The 21488-nt window shown below is 46.2% G+C and overlaps 1 protein-coding gene across 4 annotated transcripts in view; it reads right to left on the reverse strand.

Moving 5' to 3' along the window:
- Positions 1-21488, reverse strand: part of MID2 (midline 2) — a 597656-nt gene that overhangs the window by 515459 nt on the left and 60709 nt on the right. The window contains exon 1 of one of the 4 annotated variants that reach the window (XM_019521166.1): positions 10866-10887. The exons of the other annotated variants lie outside the window; for them this stretch is intronic. The gene's annotated coding sequence lies outside the window, so the exon portion shown is untranslated. Of the gene's footprint in view, positions 1-10865; positions 10888-21488 lie in introns of those variants that run through there. 4 annotated transcript variants of the gene reach the window in all.

Raw genomic sequence — 21488 nt, forward strand, 5'->3', positions numbered from 1 at the left:
CCCCTCAGCCTTCTCTTGCAAAGGCTGAACAGGTTAAGGTCCCACAGCCTCTCTTCATAGGGTCTTCCCTGCTGTCCCTGGATCATGCGGGTGGCCCTCCTCTGGACCCTCTCAATGCTGTCCACATCCCTCCTGATCTGATGAAGGCCTCTGATACAGTCAACAGACAGGGACTTTTTACTGTTCTGAAGAAACTGGGTTGTCCCCCCAAACTGACATCATTCCATCATTATATCAAGGTATGAAGGCAACTGTACTGTATGAAAACAAAGACTCAAATACCTTTGACATCAATAATGGGATGAAACAGAGGTGTGTCTTGGCCCCCATACTTTTCAATGTCTACTTTTCATTTCTCCTTCTTCATGCATTCAGAGATAACAATGATGGCATTTATCTTCAAACCAGACTAGAGGGAGGCTTGCTCAACATCACAAGGTTTAGAGAGAAAACCAAGGTTAAAGACCTGGTTCTGAGAGATTTCCTGTTTGTAGATGATGTGGTCTTGGTTGCCTGCAGTGAATCTTCCCTGCAAAATCTCTTGGGCAGAATTTCTGAATCATACAAGAGCTTCAGGATAGCAACTAGTCGCAAAATCATGTGATCCCGTACCAAGGGGTGAAAGAACCAATACCTGACATCATTCTGGCTGCATCTACATGAGATGCTAACTGTGCAGTTTAGTTCAAGTACTAAATGACTGTGAAGTAACCTGAGTTACTGCGCAGTAGCATCAACAAATGGATTTATTGTAATGCTGACTGCACAGTAGTCTGAGACTACTGAGCAGTAGCATCACATCGTGGTTGCTGCACAGTCAGTGTCTTGTGTAGATGAGGCCACTGGAGGATAAATCTCTTGGTGTCATTGACAGTTATTGTTACTTGGGTTCTACGATCAGCAGGAATCTTGACCTTCAGACTGAACGGACTAACAGAATTGGAAAAGCAGCTACAAATTTTGGGCTATTATAGAACTGTCTGTGGAATAACAGCAAGCTAAGGTGAAGATTCAAATCTACGAGACTTGTGTGCTGTCATCCCTGCTTTATGGTTCAGGAACATAAACTATATATCTTAGGCATTATCAAGAGACTGAACAGTTTCCACATAAGATGCCTGCATAAGATCCTGCAAATAAAGTGGGAAGACAGAATACCAAACACAGAGGTACTGGAGCATGTAGGACTGACACATTTACAAACCGGTATCAAGAAGACAAGGTTGCGATGGATCGGCCACATAATGAGAATGGGAGAAGAACATATCCCCAAGATTTTGTATAGTAAGTTTCAAGACAGCTCTAAAAAGCAGGGTCACCCTCTATGATAGTACCACAATCTGTTAAAAAATTATATGAAGCTGTTCAATGTCAGCATAGAAAGCTGGGAGGAGTATGCAGAACCCTGCCTGACCTGGAAGGAACACCTGGAACTGGGTGCAGCTCAATGTGAAGTGCCTTTGATCCAGAGGATGGAAGCAAAGTGAGAAAGAAGAAAGCAGCGTGCTGTAAATTTGGACTTCAACTCCAACACATGGATCTGTGAAACTTGTAACAAGTTTTGTCGCTCTTGAATTGGGCGTGTCACCAACAAATGAATTCATCAGGCATCTGACTGGACCTATTACGTGTACACCATGAGCCAGAGGATCAACAGTTCCCTCCTACTAAACACTGTTTTAACTGGCAGTTGCTAAATGTATCTCATTTCATTGAACCCATGATAACTATCTCAACTAACAAGCAGTTACTACCATTCCTAGCATTTGGTTCAGCCAGTGCCCTGGAGATGTCCATCCTGACTACTGTGTCTTAAGTAATACAGAATATATGGAGAGCCTCCCTGAAATGCAGTGGTCTCTGACATGCCAGGGAGCAGCTAACTGGCAGAGGGGAACTTTTATGAAGTTGTATTTGGGCTAACCTGTGCTCAGAGAGGGTGCTGACACCAATGCACAGCTGGGCCATAACAGAGAAATCTAACCAGCAAACCAAATGGGACTTAACTGGAGGATGATGATCTGAGCCAACTCTGCTAGATACGTATTACCTTGTAACTCCAGGAAAACTATTTCAAATGGGAACTTTAGGCCGCCCACTAATATGCCTAACAGTGGCCACATCTACACAAGATGCTACTGCAAAGTCACTACTGCACATTTATTTAATACTTGTATAAACAAGTACTAAATAAATGCACACTAATTCAAGTTACTATACAGTAGCACCAGTGAATGCCTTTTTTGTGACACTACTGCACTTTCGCATTGCATCTGTTTTTTCCATGGGACACTACTGAGCAGCAGTATCAAGCTACTGCACAGTCAGTGCCTTGTGTAGATGTGGCCACAGTCACTGCAATTATGTGCTCTCTTCCCTCTCCTTAGGAAGATATGACTGAGTTTTTCCCACTCAACATTATGGGCAAGGCTTAGTGAAGATCTCCTTTCTCTCTAGGCCCTGAAACAGTGACAGAGTAAGACATCCTTGGATCCCTGAAAGCACAGAGGATGGTCTATTTGTTCTCGTCTGTGCAACTCTGGACATCTGTTCCCTGCTCTCATCTACTGCCTCCCTTAACTGATGCAGCAACTTACCCACAGGATGAGTTTTGTGTTCAGTGGAGCCCCTCATGGCATGCTGCAGCACCAGCACAGCCCTCCTCAAGTCTTCCCTACAGCTGCCCCAAAGTACAAACTCACACAGTAATGGGAACGTGGCAGTTGTGCTACATCTATTGGGAATGCACATCTCACCAACCTGCCACTCCAAGCCAACGAGCAACAACCATCTATCAAAGGTGCCCTGCATGCCAGAGGGCCCTGCCAGGTCACCAAGGAAGTGTTTGTTCCCAACTTACAGATGGCAAAGTTGAAACGCATGAAGAAGTGCTCTCAGCCAGCACACAAGGCAAGTCCCATTGGGAACTGTATGTTATAATCCTGGTGATAACAGTGCATTTTGCATACAGACAAATTCTCAGAGGTGCCTACATCCCATTGGAATAAGAATAACTTGGTCTCTGAAAATCCAACCTGTATCCTTGGACAAATCCCTTAACCTAGTGATTCTCAACCAGGGTGCTGGGGCATACTGGGGTGCCTCCAGATCTTTTGAGGTGTGAGGTGATAAGTCAGACATAAGGGGATAAGCAAGGTAAGTGCAGGTCCAGGCTTTGTCTCTGCCTATCCAATCCACTAACCCCCACTACCAGGGGGTAAACACTGTAATACATAAATTAGTTTTATATGGTGCCATTCAATTCACAAAAGTAATGGAACAGTGCCTTGAGTCCAAAAGAGGTTGAGAATCACAGCCTTAGCATCTCCAAAGAGTTCATTATCCCATGCCATGACCAGCATTAATACGAGGGGTGCACCGATAAAGATTTTCTTGGCCAATGCCGATAGCCAATTATTAACCAGCCACGTCAGCTGATACCAATCCAATAGCCGATTTACAGGAACGCAGCCCAGTGGCCTGAAGAGCAGCATCTGGCCAGTAAGTCTGTGGGGGCAGGGAAGGAGCATAGTGGAGGCTAATCGAGGCTCCCATGTTGAGGGAGGAAGTGGGGCAGGGGCAGGCACTGTCAAGCCAGGGTGGTGAATGGGGACCCAGGGGCCAGGAGCGGGATGGAGCCATGGGCAGCTTGTTCAGGGGGTGCGGAGGTTGAGAGGTGGGGAGGGAAGGCTGCTTCCCACCACCGCGCACAACCCCAGGGGAAACATGGGGACATGTGCCCCCCAGATATGTGCACAGGACGGCAGCAGGCTGTATGCTGTGGGCTCAGGGCCAGGGGCTGCGCCACCTTCTTCCTGGCAGGGGGCTAGGCCAAGGGTGGCTCAGCTGCATGGGGCAGCAGCAGTGACACTGGGAGGCATGGCTACTGGTGGATTATGGGGAATCTTGGGGTGGCTATAGCTCCCCTACCACTGCCACCACCCAGCCCACACAGCTGAGCCCACCCCACCCCCATGTGCCCCAAGTGCAGCCCCGACCCATCACCGCCCCCCGGATGAGGCTGGCACAGAAAAAAGCTGATCACTGATGATGTTAATTTTCCTGTTATCAGTGCCAATCCAGTATGTGACTGATATATCAGTGCACCTCTAATTTATACTTTATACACATGTAAAAGTTGCAACAAACAATAACTAGCCATGAATTAATTGCCTGCTGTCATGTATCCATCCATGAATCTCTGAGACTACCATCATAGCTCAATGCAGCTGAGTTTAATTTTGGTATCTTTATGTACAGAATTGACGGCTTCCATTTCTCTCTATTTCTTAGGGATTTGTCATGCCAGAACACATCAGTGTCCTTACAAGCCTTCTTTCCTCTTTCTGAGAGTGATAAATAACAGAAGCTTGAAAAGGAATAAGTAATCTAGTATTGGACCATTGTAGAATAATCTGCATAAACAGAATACTTCTTCAAACCCCAGCTGGTTAAGGGTTAATTTGTTTCTTGAAATATAAAGATTTACATTCCCTATTAAAAAATAAAACTCCTGCACATAGCTGTGGAAGGTCTTTTTATAATAGTCTAAACCTACTAAACACTTGACCTCAATGCTATTTTGTGGAGATGGGTTCTACAGGTTAATTATGCATTGTGAACACTGAGAAACAGTTTTATTGAGCTGTGCACAATAGTGCCCAGGTGGTTTCCCTAACTGGTTACGGTTAATTTAAAACCCAACTGCATGCATGAGCAACTCCTATTTTTCCTTCCAATGCACATTTCCTTGTAGTTGCCAAAGCTGAATTTCACCTGCTGTTGGCCTCTTACTTCACACGTTTATTATATCCTTCTCAGATTCCTCGCAGTCTTCTCTTATGTTGACTAATCAAAATAATTGTGTGAGATATACACATTCTGCCAATTCTCTGTTCTTTTTACAGATCATTACAGGCAGGGTTGGCAGCATTGCTCATAAACTATCATTTTGAGATCCTGGATTTGGTCCCTGATAGGTTTGCAAAAAAATTAACTATTAAGGTTAATTTTTCCATGCTGTCTGAACTTTTTCTTTAAAATAACAAAAAACGCCCCCAGCATCCCAAGCAATTGAGCCATGTCTGAAAAAGAGAAGCCAGAGAAAGAAACAGTGAGCTTTCCTTGAGAAGCTCCAGTGACTTAAGCTCTACAATAGAACATGCAATTTGGACAGAGGGAACCTGTCAGGGCTGTATCCTTTGCTGTCCCTGTGAAAATACTCATGAAATTATCAATCATGCATTAGGGGACAGATCCTATTACATCAGGGCGGGAAATTATTTCATGTGGAGGGCTGCTTACTGAGTTCTGGCAAGGTGTTGAGGACTGCATGGGTAGCCCCACCCCTTGAGAGGTGCCCAGCCCCCGGTCGCCATCTTGTGACTGGAAGTCCTGCCTCCTAACCCCCAACACTTGCCACCAGAAATCCCTCCCCTTGCCCCCAGAAATACTCCTTTCAGCAAGGGGTTTTGCTATTTTGGAACCAGAAAAATACCAATTTATATTCTAAAAATCAAACATCTACAACATTCATTACTGTAATTTGATTTCAAAAAATACTTTTGTCCTGATCTACATGTGTAGTATACATAGAGATGATTACACAAAAGCTTAAAATGACGTCTTACTCTTGTATACTGTGGGGGGGGTGAGTGCATGGGGGGGGTATAGGGGTGGGGGATGTGGAATGAGGGAGCATGTGGGTGTGTGTGGGTCTGTGGGGAAGGGTGGCTGAAGTGTGTGAGGGGGTGTGGAAGTGGGGTCTGCATGTATAGCAGCGTGAGGGGGGTGGTGCATGTGTATGGTGGGGTATGCATGTGGGACTCACCCTATGAATGCGCGCGCACACACTCTCTCTCTCTCTCTCATTGATCTCTCTCTCCCCCTCCTTCCCTCATTGCACGGATGCATGCACACACCCCAACTCCCCACTCCTGGCTGCGGGGTACCAGCATAGGCCCTGTGCTCCTGCAGTCTGGCCATGCAGCTGGGAGCTGCGTGGTGCAGGAGCAGCCAGCATGCAAGCAGAGAAGCACTGAAAGCGGCGGCAGACAGGGAGTAGGAGTGAGTGGGCGCACAGCAACAGCTGGGTGGGAACACGGAGCCTGCGCTGGTGTCCTAGGACCAGCACCAGTGGGGCCCAGACCGGGGTGGCAGGAGCTCTATGAAGCCAAGCTGGCTCCCCTCTCTCCCTGCTGGCGCAACCCAGCCTGGCTCCATAGATCCCTGCCAGCCCATGCCCTGCTGCCCCACTGGCCAGACAGAATGGCTAGTGGGGCCGTATTTCATTAATATTAATTTTCTAAAATTTTAGGAGCCCCAAGAGCCAGATAGAATGGCCTGGTAGGCCGTATTTTGCCCACCCTTGTATTACACAGATACAGCCCATTGGCATAACTGGTAGTTTATGCCCCGGGCAGCAGACTCATACCAGACAGCGTCTGTATCCTGAGATGCTGGAATAGAGGAAAGAAGGCTTGAGGCTTTGGCTACGGCTACCTGGAGCACAGTGGGACCAGGACACTACTGAAAAAAGAGATGCTGTCACCAGTCACCAAGTTAACTATCTGCTGACCCCACAACCACTGCAATTGTATATACCAAGTGAGGATCCAAAGCTCGTGATTCAGCAACTGCAGAGCCAGGGAAGGGTAAACCTGGCTCTTTGTGCTACCTGACACCTCCCCTCTCAGCAGTGGCATCTCCCATGGGAGGAGTGGCAGAGGGGAGGTTGATGAGAGGACTCCTAACTCTACCCCACTCCATGCAGCCAGAGCCTCAAGCCCATGGCCTCCATTCCAGCACTCCACTTTATTGAGCACCTAGGGCTCATTCCCCAATTGCCAACCTTTAGTGAGGCTACTGTATTAGACATCTAAGTAGACACAGGTACCTAAGGTTTCAGGCTGGACATAAGGAAGAATTTCTTTACAGTCCAAGCCCCCAAGGCCTGGAACAGACTGCCACCAGAGGTGGTGCAAGCACTTACTCTGGTTTCCTTTAAGAGTCAATTGGGCGTTTATCTTGCTGGGATCCTGTGACCCCAGCTGACTTCCTGCCCCTAAGGTAAGGGGCTGAACTCGATGATCTTCTGAGGTCCCTTCCAGCCCTAATATATATGAAGTCTATGAAGGCCAATTCTATTTTACACTTTTCAAGTCATTAAAAATCTGTTAATGAATCAATCCATCATCATCTGATCCTTAAGATCAAGTCACAAAAAACAGTGAGGAGTTGGCAGGGAGCCACTCACCATTTACTTTTTTTCAGGGTGGAACAGAATCATGCTGAGGCACCGAAGCCCACCTACGTGCCTAGTACACAGAATAGGTTCTGGCCCCTGTTCACCTACACTCCCCAAAGAGCATCTCTACGCTGGGAATGCTCCAGTCTTAGTCTGAAATTTTAGGCCTGGATTGCTTCAGGAAGAAGTGGTATAACTTGAGTGGGGCAACTGGGGCAACCATCCCAGGTGCCAACTTGAGGGACTGGAGCAGGGGGGAGAGCACACAAAAATAATGGCTGCCCCAGTGGCCACGCAATCATGCATCAGCAATCAGTGATTGAATTGTTGCTGTCAACCCAAAACTACTTAGTTTTCTTAATAATTTAAATAATTTATCTGAGACTCAACAAAATGACAGTATAGAGAAATGCTGAAAAAAAAAACTTTAGTATCATCAGCAGCTAGATTTTTCCCCATGCAGGTCTTGCTTTGTTGTGCCTAATCTATACAAATAAAGTTAGATCTTTTTCCACTCTATTTTTAATTATTTTCTCAGCTAATTTTATTGGAACTGAAATAAAGCTTTCTGGTCTGTAGTTCACACCCTCTCCCCTTGTACCCATTTTAAATTAAAGGTAGAGGAGAAGAGGTTGTATTCCTGCATAGCAGTCGATTTTAATCAGAGATTACATTTCTATTTTTTTTTCAGCAACTTAATACTTTCATTGTTAAATTCCTTCAGAGTTGTTGGCAGTAACCACCAGACCCTGGTGATTTGTTGCTATTTAATTTATCCATTTGTATACCATCTCATGCTTTGATAGTATCTCAACTTTATTTTCCACACCATCTTCTTGATTGATGGGAAGAAATCATCTAGCTTCTCTGTAGTGTCATTCTCCCCCTTAATTTAGCCCTTTAGACTCTGGACATCTACTAAATTTACTGATTCCCCTACAAGCTTTACTGCATCTGAGATCTGGAAATGATCTCTTATTACTTGATATTTTAATTACTATGACTTGTCTTCTTTAAATAGTAACTCTTCTTGTGTCAGTAGAACTAGCTTTTCTAAGAAACTATCACTTAAAGTGTCAAGACATTGCTTCTCTAAATCTTGTCTGATTGTGACATCTTACCATTTGATATGTGAGTAGCCACCCATTATTACTGCTTTATTAGACTTAACTGCTCCTTTGACTGCCCTCAAGACTCAGAATAAGTTGGATTTGGTATCGTCTCCTGAAGCAAGAAGCCACATCTTATTCTACTGGCATTTTTGTATTCTTATGATTTTGGGGACAGATTATCCCAGTTTTCTGTATGGCTCTGTCCCCTTGCAAGATTTGCCTCACTAGCTTCTTTGGAATCTTTTCAGAACACAGCTGCTCCCCATTATGGCTAAACCTGTCCTTTTAGTAAAATTTAAAGCTGAGTCTTAAAACACTGTGGACACATCCAGATGAGCAAGCGCGTGCCTGCTGTGACATCTCAGAGCAGTTTGAGATGCTGCAAGAGGCACTCAAAGAACAAAAAAAAGTTCCCTGAACTGTATATTTGCAGCGTGGACTCTAAATTTGGTACCAGGAAATCCTAGTATTAAAAAAAACATACAGAAAAAAAGCTGCACAGGGCATGCTCCTGGGGTGTGCCCTGAAGCAACCGGAGGCTGACTCCTCCAGAGAGATGTTCTGGAACACAGCCAGAGCATCTCTATGGCTGCCCCGTGCCCCTGCTTCCCCAGCATGCTGCCTGTGTGCTGGAGCAAATAGGAGCGGGGCAAACCTGCAGCAGTGGCTCAGACCCAGGAAAGCAGGGACATGGGGTGAGGAGACTGTGTGGTTTCCAGGGGGTAGCATTTCATTTTAATCGTGGAAGGACGTGGATTTTGTGGTATTTTAAAGAGTGAATTTGGGACTTTTTATCAGAGAATTTGCAATTTTTAAACAGGGAACACCAGGATTTCTGCTAGTGAGGTAAGTGGTGGGACCCACGCAGAGGAGCCTGCCCAGGGTTGGCGCCAGGGACCCAGCCGGAGGGCAAATAAGATGGCTGACCACCTGGCCATCTGGAAGGTGCTTTGACAGCTTAAAGCAAGCCACCACAATGAGCACATCTTCCAGGTGATAGGTGCCCAGATGGCAGGGCGGAAGCACACATGGCAACAATGCCACACAAAGGTCAACTGTGAAGCCATAGCCCACTGACAGCTGACCTAAAGGTGCAGACAGCTCTGCTGCAATGCCTATACCCATAGCCAGGTGGTCATGCAGTCCCTGTCCACATCTGGCAGGCGTGCAGGCATGGGGCTACAGGTCCAAGGGGGTGGATACAGTCACTGGTGGCAGCAAATCACAGCCAGGCAGCAGCTCGTGCTGCCAGACTGCTGCAGCGGGTAGAGGGTGCAAGGGCCACTCTAGGTCAGGGCTGCTGCAGCAGTCCAGCTGGCACAAGGGGCTCGCGCCCCCATACATCAACTGGCCAGGCCTGAGAAGCTCCTGAGAGCAAGTAGGGGCCAGCACAGGTGCTGGCCCCAGCCTTCAGCTCTCCCTGGCTGCAGATCCAGGAGAAGCTGGGCAGGATCAGAAGTGGCACAATTTGCCCCACACCAAAGAGCATGTTCAGGCACATGTGCTGAGGCACAAATCTGTGGCACAAATTTGTGCCACTGCTACTTGAGCTGCTTCAAGCGCACATGCCTGCGTGTGTGGACATGCCTATGGGTGCATCTACAAGGTGACACAACAAACTACGGAGCAATTCAAGTGGAGTCAACTGCTCCTAGGTGCAGCATCTATGTGTGTGCCCAGGACAGCAGCAATTTGAGCCTGGGTGGAGCAAGCCCCCAGCTTGCTGGGCTAACTGGGCACAATTTATACCCCTGTCACTGTCTACAGGTATGTTTTGGAGCAGTAAAGTACTCTGCCAGAAGACAGTACTATCCCCAGTAGTACTATTCTATGGTGAAGTTAATTTACTGTGCTTCTGATCTCAGCCATTCCCTGACCCAATCCTTCTGTAGTCTGGCCTTTGCAGAGATCTTTGTCCACTCTAATTGTACCCTGCATCTGCAAACTTCCCCTTGTTACTCAAATAACCACTGGCTGCTTAAATCCCCTCCTCTCATGCCTCTGCTTTGGTTAAAGCTTCTTTCCCTTCTATACAAATTCCTGTTCCCCAAAACTTCCTGCATAGGTAATACATTTAATTCTGTCTTATCTCATTCTTGAGTTGACCCTGAACGTCCCCCCATCTATTCTAGCTCTGTGCATGGAACCAGAGGCAGTCCAGGGAAAATACCACAAGGGCTTGAGACCTAAGCCCCTTTTTGTAGCAATCTAACTTGTTTTCAGGACCTCTATCCTATACTTTCCAAATACATTGGCTTTCCCCAGTGCTCCTGACTAAAAGCCTGCTTCAGGTGTCTTTCAAGATAAGAAATCTAGGCACCCGTGTATCCAGTTATGGAATCCCCTATCAATGCACGCCACGTATAAGAGCTGCAGTTATGGCTGTGAGATATAACATGGAACAGTTATCTCTTTTTCTCCATTTCATCTTGACCCCCTCCCATCACAGGAGCAGCTTTGTCAATTGGAGAGGTAGGGCAGGCAGTTGTGGTCCTAAGGAATCCTACCTCAAGCCTTTGTTTCTGCAACATTAACTTCTTGAAGTTGTAGCAGGGCTCCAAGGGCCAAGAGCTGCTAGCCTGTGAAGCAAACATAAGCACTGGATCATAAGGAAAGTCATCATGCAGTCTGTTCTCTGTAGTGGCTTGCTCCTGTTTTTTCCACTGCATACAGAGGTAACCACATGAGCTTCGCTCTCCCAGAATGACCGACAGAGAAGGACAAGTTTCTGACAGAACAAGACAAATTGCTTCTTTCCAGGGGAAGGGGGAGCTGGGGGTTTCTCCATTCCCTTTTCTGATAGCATGTCATATGTGTGTCTACCATCTATCACCATAGGGATATTTTTATGTTGCAACATATGAAGTACCAACCCTCCCTCCACAAAAGTAGATCACCACTTCCAAGTTGTTCTCTGCATACTCTTGGCTTAGCCCAACATTCTCTTGGGCCACAATACTTTGCAGTCATTTCCCATCCCATTGTGCCAGCATTAAGCAGTTCCTATTATTTTAAAAAGCTAATAATATTTTTACAAGCTATGTAGAAATCTACTGATTAAGCTATTTGGTCTTACAATTAAATGAAACCTTTCCTTTGTAGCAATCTCCTACTCACCCAGTGTGAAATGAAGAGACAGAGTCCTCTGGGTTGGAAAATTTGCTATGTAGAGGGATCATGTCAATAAAAAATTCTGCCTAATGTTTAACCAACAGCTACTAATATTATGTTTGTTTAGTTTGATTGGATTACAAAGTACCAGGGACCAAAGACTTAAGGTATTTTTAAGTAGGTCACAACTGCACTATAGGCCATGCCATTTAAAAAGCTCAAGTAATCCCTGTACCACAAGGGTCTGAAACAAAGCCAATCTGTCTGTCTGGCATCAGGTGCTGGATTTATAGCACACTTGGTAGGATTTTATGGAAATCTACAAAATTTCCAAGCACACTAGCATCCACAAGGAACAGTCCCCAGCAGAAAACAAATAGAAGGATACGTGAAACCAGTTACCTGTACATGAAAAGTATTTGCATGATGGTAACTGCACAGTAAGGGTTCAATGTTCAGATAAGCCCATTGGGCACCCTGGAACTGGGAAACCTGAAAAGTAGCCATATTCACAGCCCCAATCTACGGCTAGTCAGACCACGCAGAGCTGCTCTACATTAAACTGCTCGGTTCCCCTAGGAGCCCTCTGCCAGCCAGAGACAGCTAGAGTGCAAGGGCATTTCCTGAGGGGTACCACAGTGTTTTCACCTCCCAGAAGTCTGGCAAGTCCATGAAGAGATGGCCCAGGGGCTGGCAAGGTCAACAGGAGGGCAGTGTAAATTATGCAGTTCCAATGGGCTCCCACCCAGTCAGGATCCCATGGCATTAGTCTGTTTCAGAAGTAAAACCATGAAATCATTACATTCATGGTCTGTTCCAAGGTTGACAAAACAGATATCAATCTTGAAGTCTAAGACTTCAAAAACACAAATTTAAATAAGCTCAGGTCACTAGTAGAGAATGCCCTGAGAGACCAAGGACTACAGGTAAATGGAGCATGGGAAGAATGGATGTTCCTTAAGGATACAATCCTTAAGGCTCAGAGAAAATCCATTCCCTTATGGAGAAAAAGTAGCAGAAGGGTCAAAAAACCCTCTTCATTAAGCAGGGAAGTTGCAGCGCTCCTCCAGAAAACGAGAGGGATGTACAAACAATGGAAGCTTGGGACAGCCTCTAAGGAAGACTACTTGGCAATGGCCCTCACTGTGGAAAACAGATTAGGCAAGCTAAGGCAGAAACCAAACTAAAACTAGCTATAACGATCAAGGACAACAAGAAGTCCTTCTTTAGCTACATAGACAGTAAAAGGAAAACTAATGGGAGTGTGGGGCCACTGCTCAATGCTTCAAGATACCTGGTCACTACCACTCAGGAAAAAATGGAACTCCTATATGACTACTTTGCCTCAGTCTTTCACAAGATCAAGGGGAACAACATGCCAGATAGGGCAAAGAATGTGCAGGGCAGGATTGACACCATTCCCACCATTGCCATAGAACTGGGTGTACAATCAATTAAAGAAATTAGACATATATAAAATCAGCAGGACCAGATTAACTCCATCCAAGAGTCCTGCAAGAGTTGGCCGAAGTAACTGCAGAGTCCTTGGCAAAGGTTTTTCAAAAATCACAAGCTTCTGGAGAAATCCCAGAGGGCTGGAAGAGGGCCAATGTTGTGCCCATCTTCAAGAAGGAGAAGAGTGAAGACCTGGGAAACTACAGGCCAACTAGCTTAACTTCTATTCCAGGGAAAAATCCTAGAAACATTCAGAGGCTATATGTGACAAACTTGCAGAAGGCATGATACTGAATGACAGCCAGCATGGCTTTGTCATGGGCAGGTCTTGACCAACCTCATTTCTTTCTACGATCAAGTGATTCATCACCTGGATGAGAGAAAAGCGGTTGACATCATATACCTCAAATTCCAGAAAGCCTTTGACCTGCTATCCTATGAGGTACTGATCAGAAAACTGGAAGATATTGGGCTCAACTGCAGAACTGTCAAGTGGGTGCAAAACTGGTTGTGGGGTAGGACACAGAGTCCAAACGAATGGATCGGCGGCGTCCCGGCAAGATGTGGGCAGTGGCATACCCCAGGGTTGGTACTTGGCCCAATGCTATTCAATATCTTCATCAACGACCTGGATGAGGGGGTGAAAAGCCCATTGGCCAAGTTTGCGGACGACACCAAGATATGGGGTTGTGCGGACACACCCGCAGGCAGGCTGCAGATAACAAGCAGACAGGCTGGCATGGGGGGCAGAATGGAACCAGATGAGGTTCAACATGGAGAAATGCAAAGTGCTGCATCTGGGAAGGAAGAACCCCCAGCACATCTACAGGTTGGCATCGCTAGCCTAACCAACACTACAAATGAAAACGATCTGGGGGTAACAATAGACTCCAAGATGAATATGAATCGGCAATGCAGTGCAGTAACCACTAGGGCCAATAAAACTCTGGCGTGCATCAATTGATGCATCTCCAGTAAATCCAAAGAAGTGATTCTCCTGCTTTACTCAACATTGGTGTGGCCGCAGCTGGAGTACTGAGTCCAGTTCTGGGCACTGCACTTCAATAAGCATGTACTAAAGCTCGAGAGGGTCCAGAGAAGGGCCACCCATATGATCAGGGACTTGCATGGCAAGCCATACGAGGAGAGGTTGAGGGATCTCAGACTCTTCAGCCTAAAGAAAACAAGGCTGAAAGGGGACCTGATTGCAGCTTACCACTATATCAGAGATGTACATCACGGACTCGGTGAACAACTGTTCACCAGGGTGCTCTGGGGGAAAACTAGAAACAATGGCCACAAACTCCTGGAAGGCTGAACATTAGGAAAAACTTCTTTACAACTACGGTGTCCAGACTATGGAACTAGTTCCCCCCAGAGGTGGTGCAGTCATCTACCCTAGAGGTCTTCAAGAGAAGACTGGACAGCCACCTGACTGGGGTCATCTGACCCCAGATGTCTTTCCTGCTTATGCAGGGGGCTGGACCTGATGATCCTTCGGGTTCCCTTCCACGCTATAATTCTAGGCACTAGCAGGTGACAATTTCACAGCCCAACACTGAACCGTTGCACAGGGCCCCAGGAGGTGAACCTGCCTGAGGGAGCTACTTACGGAAGCTCGACAGGACACTGGAGACATCCGCTGCCTTTCCAGACACTTTGCACCCCAGAAGCAAAATTAACTGGCCAAAGCAAGGTACAGGATTTAGCCCTTCTGGTTTCAAGTAGCACATACAATGCTCTACACACTGTACAAAAAGACAGAGCTTCCAGCTCTCCAGGCTCTCTTGAGTGAGTAAGCAGAGCAAGCAAACTCTTGCCTGGCAGAGAATTCAATATTTAGGGTTTTTCCTGTAATATACTGTGTGTGTGTGCAAGGTGATGCTTCCTGCAGTCTGTTTACCATCATTGGCACATTTCTGTGTTATTCATGCAGGAAACAAAGTATATTTTCCTGCAATTAAAGTAGCTTAATAAAAAATAAATCACTGTAGCCGCTAGCTGACTATATAAATCACCCATTCAGTGCCTGAGGAGCTTTGAGACCTTCCGCTTCATGGAGGCACAAACCAGGTGCAGAAATCTTCACCTTCTACCTTCTTCCCAGGACTGCAGATTGTAGGAACATAAAAATATCCCCCCATACCCCATCACCTCTTTCCTGACCCATGGAATTCTGCAAGCCCACACAGCACATCATTATGTATTTGCTTTTGATTTCTATTCAAAGAAGCCTCCCTCCTAGGCCCTCAGCACTCTGGCAATTATTAAAACCACTAGCTAGGGAACACAAGCAATTGATTTTAACCTTGTGCCAATCAATGAACATGTCCAGGCACAAGCCTTAGCCAATTCAAAATGCTCACAGCCTAAGCAGTGCATCCCCATGTCTGCAAACCCTAGGATAGAGGCACACACTCCAAAGGCCAGGGCTCCTCACCAAGAACTTGACTTCAAATTAGCCCTGCTTACATCCAGGGAGCTCCAACTCAGGTGAATGTCACCTAAGGACGATGGCACAGAGGGAAATGCCTCAAATCCCAGGACATCATTCGCCTGTTGTACCCTGCCTCGGTGAGGCCGCAGCTGAAGGACTGCATCCAGTTTTGGGCTCCACAATTCAAAAAAGATGGGGAGAACCTTGAGAGAGTGCAGAGAAGAGCCACCCACATAATCAGAGATCAGGAAAACAGACCTTACAACGACAAGCTGAGAACTATGGGGCTCTTCAGCCTGGAAAAGCACAGGCTCAGGGGCGATCTGATGGCCACCTATAAGTTTACCAGGGGTGACGACCAGTACCTGGGGGAACGTTTGTTCACCAGAGCGCCCCAAGGGATGACAAGGTCGAACAGTTATAAACTACTGCGAGACCGTTTCAGGCTGGACATAAGGAAAAATGTCTTTACTGTCTGAGCCCCCAAGGTCTGGAATAGCCTGCCATCGGAGGTGGTTCAAGCATCTACATTGAACACCTTCAAGAGAAATTTGGATGCTTATCTTGCTGGGATCCTATGACCCCAGCTGACTTCCTGCCCCTCGGGCAGGGGGCTGGACTCTATCTTCCAAGGTCCCTTCCAGCCCTAATGTCTGTGAAATCTGTGAAACAAGCAAACAAACAAACAAAACACTGGATCTTTAAAGTGCTGGTTCTGACATAAGAACCCCCTCAGCCAGACACCAAGGCAGATCTTGAGCACTGGCTCCTAATGCTCAGGAACACTAGTACAGTGCCCAGACATAAATACTTATCTGCAAGCAGGGTTTTATTGGAACATCTATTCCTTCTTCTCCTCAGTATCCACCCAGCACTTTCAACTAGGGATCATCCATCACTTCACAAAAGCAGTGGCAAGGAGACAGACATTCCCTAGGCACATCTACACATACAATTAATGCAAAGCGATAAACTCTGGGGCTTATTGCTCCAAAAGTTATTGCTCCCAGGCATGCCGTTTGAACATGTGCCCGGGACCACAGCACATTGAGCCGTATTGAAGCAGCCCCAGCTGGCACGGGGCCCCAGGGGTCAGCCTGCGAGCGCAGGGCTTCTTCCCTCCAGCTCAACGTGCTGCAGAGGGGTTTGCTGGGGCATGAGGGTGCTTCAGCATGGGATTAGCTGGCAGGCAGCCCCCACACTGAAGCACCCTCGAGTCCCCACCAGCTGCATCAATGCCTACACACACACACGCTACTGGACAGTAAAAAACTCAGCAGCTGGACAGTACTTGTATTTCCAGGTACTATCCTGCTGTGGAGTTAATTAGTTTATTCCAGCCTAATTGCCCTGCACCTGTACATGCAGAGACATTTACTGCTGAGCTAATTAGTCAACTACAATAAATGTCTCATGTAGGTAGACATGGCCCCTGTTTGTCTATCTATGGTACCTCTCTGGCCTTTTTCTCCACAGTATCCAAGACCTCCAGTCTTTAATGCATTAATCCTCACATTCCCCCATAAGGCAGGATGCCCCTGAGGAAAAAGGTACAAAGAGAGTAACGGCCACATTTTATTCCACTTGTTGGGCATGCAGGTGGACTTATGCACCTACGTGTGATTCTATTCCACCCTGTTCAAGCCCTGAAAATCATTTAATGCATCACTTCTGTAACACACCATCATCTGATCCTTAGGGCAGACTCACAAAATAGAAGTGAGGAAGAAAAGGACCTATTCTTGTTGTATAGTAAGAGTTTTTCAGGGACTTGAGCAGGGTGGAATAGTCACACTCTAGCACCAAAATCTACTTATATGCCTAAGCAGTGGAATAAAATCTGGCTGCACATGAACTACCCTCAATCACTCTGCTGGTAGAGTAGGAAATGGAGCCCAACTCTTTACCGTTTTCCAACTAGCATCTCATCTACTCCACCATTCCTTCTCCCTCTGGTACTGCAGCTCCTGTCCACTGTACCTGCATATAGTGACTTTAGGGCTTCAGGTTCTCATCTTTTTAAATACGAGAGCTCCCCTACAAAAGGGAAACAAAAGCATTTAATGTTACTGTAATAACAGACAGAAATCTCTTCAGCCTATCCTTCTCCTCTGTGCTGCATGTCCCACCATCCATGATGATTACTTCAGCTCCATTAATACATTTTTAAAAAGAGAGAAAGCACTACAAATGGTGGTATGCTAATTCCACTGACCTTTAATCAACTCAGCAGCACAATCACATAGAAAAAGCAAACTGAGCAAGAAACGCTTGTTCTCTCTAGAAATCCTGGGAAAAACGAACAGCCCACTCCAATGTTCCTAGCCCCTGCTTTGAATCACCGCTGGGACATAATCAGCACCAGATAGATGACCTCCCTTTGGGAGACACACCTCCCAAACCATGCCAAGATCATTAGAACTCAACTCTTTCCTACTGGGTCATAGCATCTCTTTGCTATTTCTGTATACTTGGCAGTCTTACAGCAGCTGTTTGTCTTGCAGACAAAAAAATGACAAACAAATTGAGCTTAAAAGTAAGGGTGCACCCAATAGAGCTTTTAGGGGCTGATACAAATAGCTGATATTTAAGGAGGCATATTGGCCAAAACTGATCCAATTTCTGATACAGCTGCCTCCAGCTGATAAGTCTGGTGTGGTGGAAGGAAACGGGGGAGGGAAGGGGCATGGGGGGGGCAAACCAACGCCCCCTACAGTGAGAGAGGGGACATGGGGAGAGGCGGCTCCCACCACTGTTTGCACCTCGGGAGGGCACGGGGAGTCTGGAGGGTGGGGGCATGTGCCCCCCAGAACTGCGCAGGGCAGGCTGCAGACAGGGCTGCATGGGGATCTTCTCAGCAGGGGCTGGACTCAGAGCAGGTGCCAGCAGTGCTGGGAGGGGACTACAGCCACCCCAAATTTTGCCACAGCTCTGCTCCCAGCTCCACCGCTGCCAGCTGCCTGACACAGCCCTGGCTCAATAAAGAAATCCATGCCAGTTTTCTTTATAATGGTACCAATCCAATATTGGACCAATGTATTGGTGCACTCCCTACTTAAAAGCTTCCCTCTACTGAAGGGCCTCATACAAGATGACATGTAAATCATCTTGAGGAGCTGCAGAACATGGGAGTGTAAAATTGATCAGTGATCATATTTTTAAAAGTTATTAAAAAAAATTATGATACAAAGGCAGCTTGCATGCAATGGCTTTTCACCCTGCTGTGAGATGCAGATGCGATAGGAGAAGATAAGTGCCTCAAAGCAGCAGAACAAGAGATGCTAACAATCACCTCAGAGTTGCTTAGCCCTAGTCAGGGAGCTGAGGACAGCTGCAGAGTAAGGAAACTTGGGGTGGTCTACAGTACTATTATGAAACCATAGATTCTGTTAGACCCTTTGATTGACATTTGCCCCAGGTATGAGGACAGACAGTAGGACCAAGCTGAACTACACATTCCATTGGATAGGAGCAGCATAAGCACTCAGGTGTACATTTGGCTCTACTTCTTGATCAGGAAGGAACTGCTGCCTATTTAAAGGGCTGCTAGTCCACATCTAGAGCTCTCTGGCAGCTCATCCAATGATGCAGGCCAGTTTGGGGACCCTCTTCTGTCCTTCAGTAGATTTCAACAGGGGAAAAGATTCACTTGCTTCAGCGTTACAAAACTGACCACAATGTACCAACTATCCAGTACTAACGGCCTTGAATTTCTGCAACTCCTCCCATCAACAGGCTCCTCAAGCACTTTAGAATCATGGATTCATAGAAAATTAGGGCTGGAAGGGACTTCAGGAGGCCATCTAGTCCAAAAGCCTGCTCAAAAAGCAGGAACATCCCCAACTAGATCATCCCAGCCAAAGCTTTATCTAGCTAGGTCTCAAAAAACCTCCAAGGATGGAGATTCCACAACGTCTCTAAGTAACCCTTCCAGTGCTTCACCACCCTCCTAGTGAGAAAGTTCTTCCTAATATATAACCTACAATTCCCCCGCTGCAACCTGAGATCATTGCTCCTTGCTCTGTCGTCTGTTACCATGTTGAGAATACTATCAAAAATTTATGTTAGATGAATGCACGAGTGAGTGAAGGAATATGGTTTCAAGCATACCCAGTCTGCTGAGAAAGCATCCTTGATACAGGACGATAAGAAGAACAAATAAACCACCTACAAGAAGATAAGAAGCAGAGCAGACTCCGTGTCTCAGGAGGTTGTAAAACAAGTAATTCCTCACCATCCACCTGCAAACCTAAGCCATGACGTATGTAACCAAAAGACTGAGTTTTGATGAAGTCAGCTCAGCTTAACAGCAACATGGTGACTCGCTGAGCGGGTTGTCAGAGGCACTGCAGCAGTCTGTCTGGATAAAAATGTGAAGACAGGGCTCTGACTATGTTGTATGCCATCCACATCAACTCAGACGAAAACTACCGGCATCCCTCCCATAAGATCATTGTGTCCAGAGGCACTGCAAATGGCCATCATGACTAAATCTGAGAACCACTGGATTGACCTATATGTATGCATGTGTGAGTACAAAAGGTTTTAAATACAGCATTGCTTTTCCCCACTTGATCTGTGTGTGTCACTTAAAGATCTTGGATGCTAAACCCATGTGTTGGTCTTTCATCCAACAACCACTAAGAACAGTCTAGCTCATGAGCGACTGGTGCCTCCTGAATCTGGGGGGGGGGCACCCACAGAAGCTATCAACAGCGGCAACCGCATCAGGGGCAGGACACCAGCCCTGCCGACAGCATCAGTGCTGGCTGTCGGGGGGGGGGGGGCACCAGCCCCGTCAAGGGGGGCATGTGCACCCCCTACCAGTCGTCTATGGTCTAGCTCCATCCTCTTTGCAACCACTCTTCAGGTAGTTGAAGGCTGTTATTGAATCCCCTCTCAGTCTTCTCTTCTCCAAACTAAATAAGCCCAATTCCCTCAGCCTCTCCTCATAAGTCATGTGCCCCATCCCCCTAACCACTTTCACTGTCCTCCACTGGACACCCTCCAATTTGTCTACATACATACTCTGTACTTTACATACATAAAAAAGAAAACCCACCATTTCAGACCTAGTGAAGGCTACTAGGTGACAACACAACTTATCCCATCACTTTAAAGGCAAAGAAGGAAACAGGAAAGGACCACCACACACTAGCTGCGTCTATACAAGCGGCGGACTGCTCAGTAACTGCTGCAGTCATTTAGTACTTTTTTAACCAAGTACTAAATAACAGCACAATAACAGGCGTTACTGCACAGTACCATCACTGCATGATTTTTAAGACACTACTGGGCAGTAGCTCATTACTACTGCACAGTAGTGTCACCACCACAATTCATGCCTGGCGATGTTAGGGTACTGTAGCAATAAGCTATGGCATAGTAGCTTGTTGCTACTGTGCCAGTCTCATGTAGACACACCCACTGTCTTCCAATCAAATACAAGAAAACTGCAAAAGTTCATCACAACCTTCATTCAGACCCATGTTTCATTTGGCCCAAGATGATAGATTTTAAAGTGCTTTTGTTATTTTTGTTTAGTATCTAATTTTAAGGGACCTTGCTAACTGGGAAACAAAGCATTTTTAGTATAGACCTTATAAAGGCTATTTTATGGGAATAATTTGCACCTAATGGTAAGTAGGTTAACAGAGAGTCTACCATTATCAATTTATAATAAAATGAAGTGTTTTTATGAATAAGCTCTCCAAGCCAATCAAAACTCATACACAATAAGGACGCCATCATAAATAGAAGTCATGTACTGCCTACTCAACTGCATCAGTTATACTTTTCAGAGAATTGTGTCATGTTTAGATTCTGAGATCACTAGTGAAAAAGTCATGTGTTGCGTTTCAGGGTGAAGACAATGGTAGCTTTCATGCTCTATTCTAAAACTGATTATTTTGTGAGCAGTTTCAGAGTTATCATCTATGGATGCATCCAGATGGCGCGTATGTGCCTCTTGCAGTGTCTCAAAGCAGTTTGAGACACCACAAGAGGCACACTGGGAACAAAAAATGTCCCCCATGCTGCATAATTGCAACACAGGCTCTAAATTAGATACATGGAAATCCAGGTATCAAAAAAAAAAAAAAAAAAAAAAAAAAAAAAAACTTTTTGG

This window comes from Gavialis gangeticus, unplaced genomic scaffold, assembly GCF_001723915.1.
Source record: "Gavialis gangeticus isolate Ggan-Ray unplaced genomic scaffold, GavGan_comp1, whole genome shotgun sequence".
NCBI classification, from domain to species: Eukaryota; Metazoa; Chordata; order Crocodylia; family Gavialidae; genus Gavialis; species Gavialis gangeticus.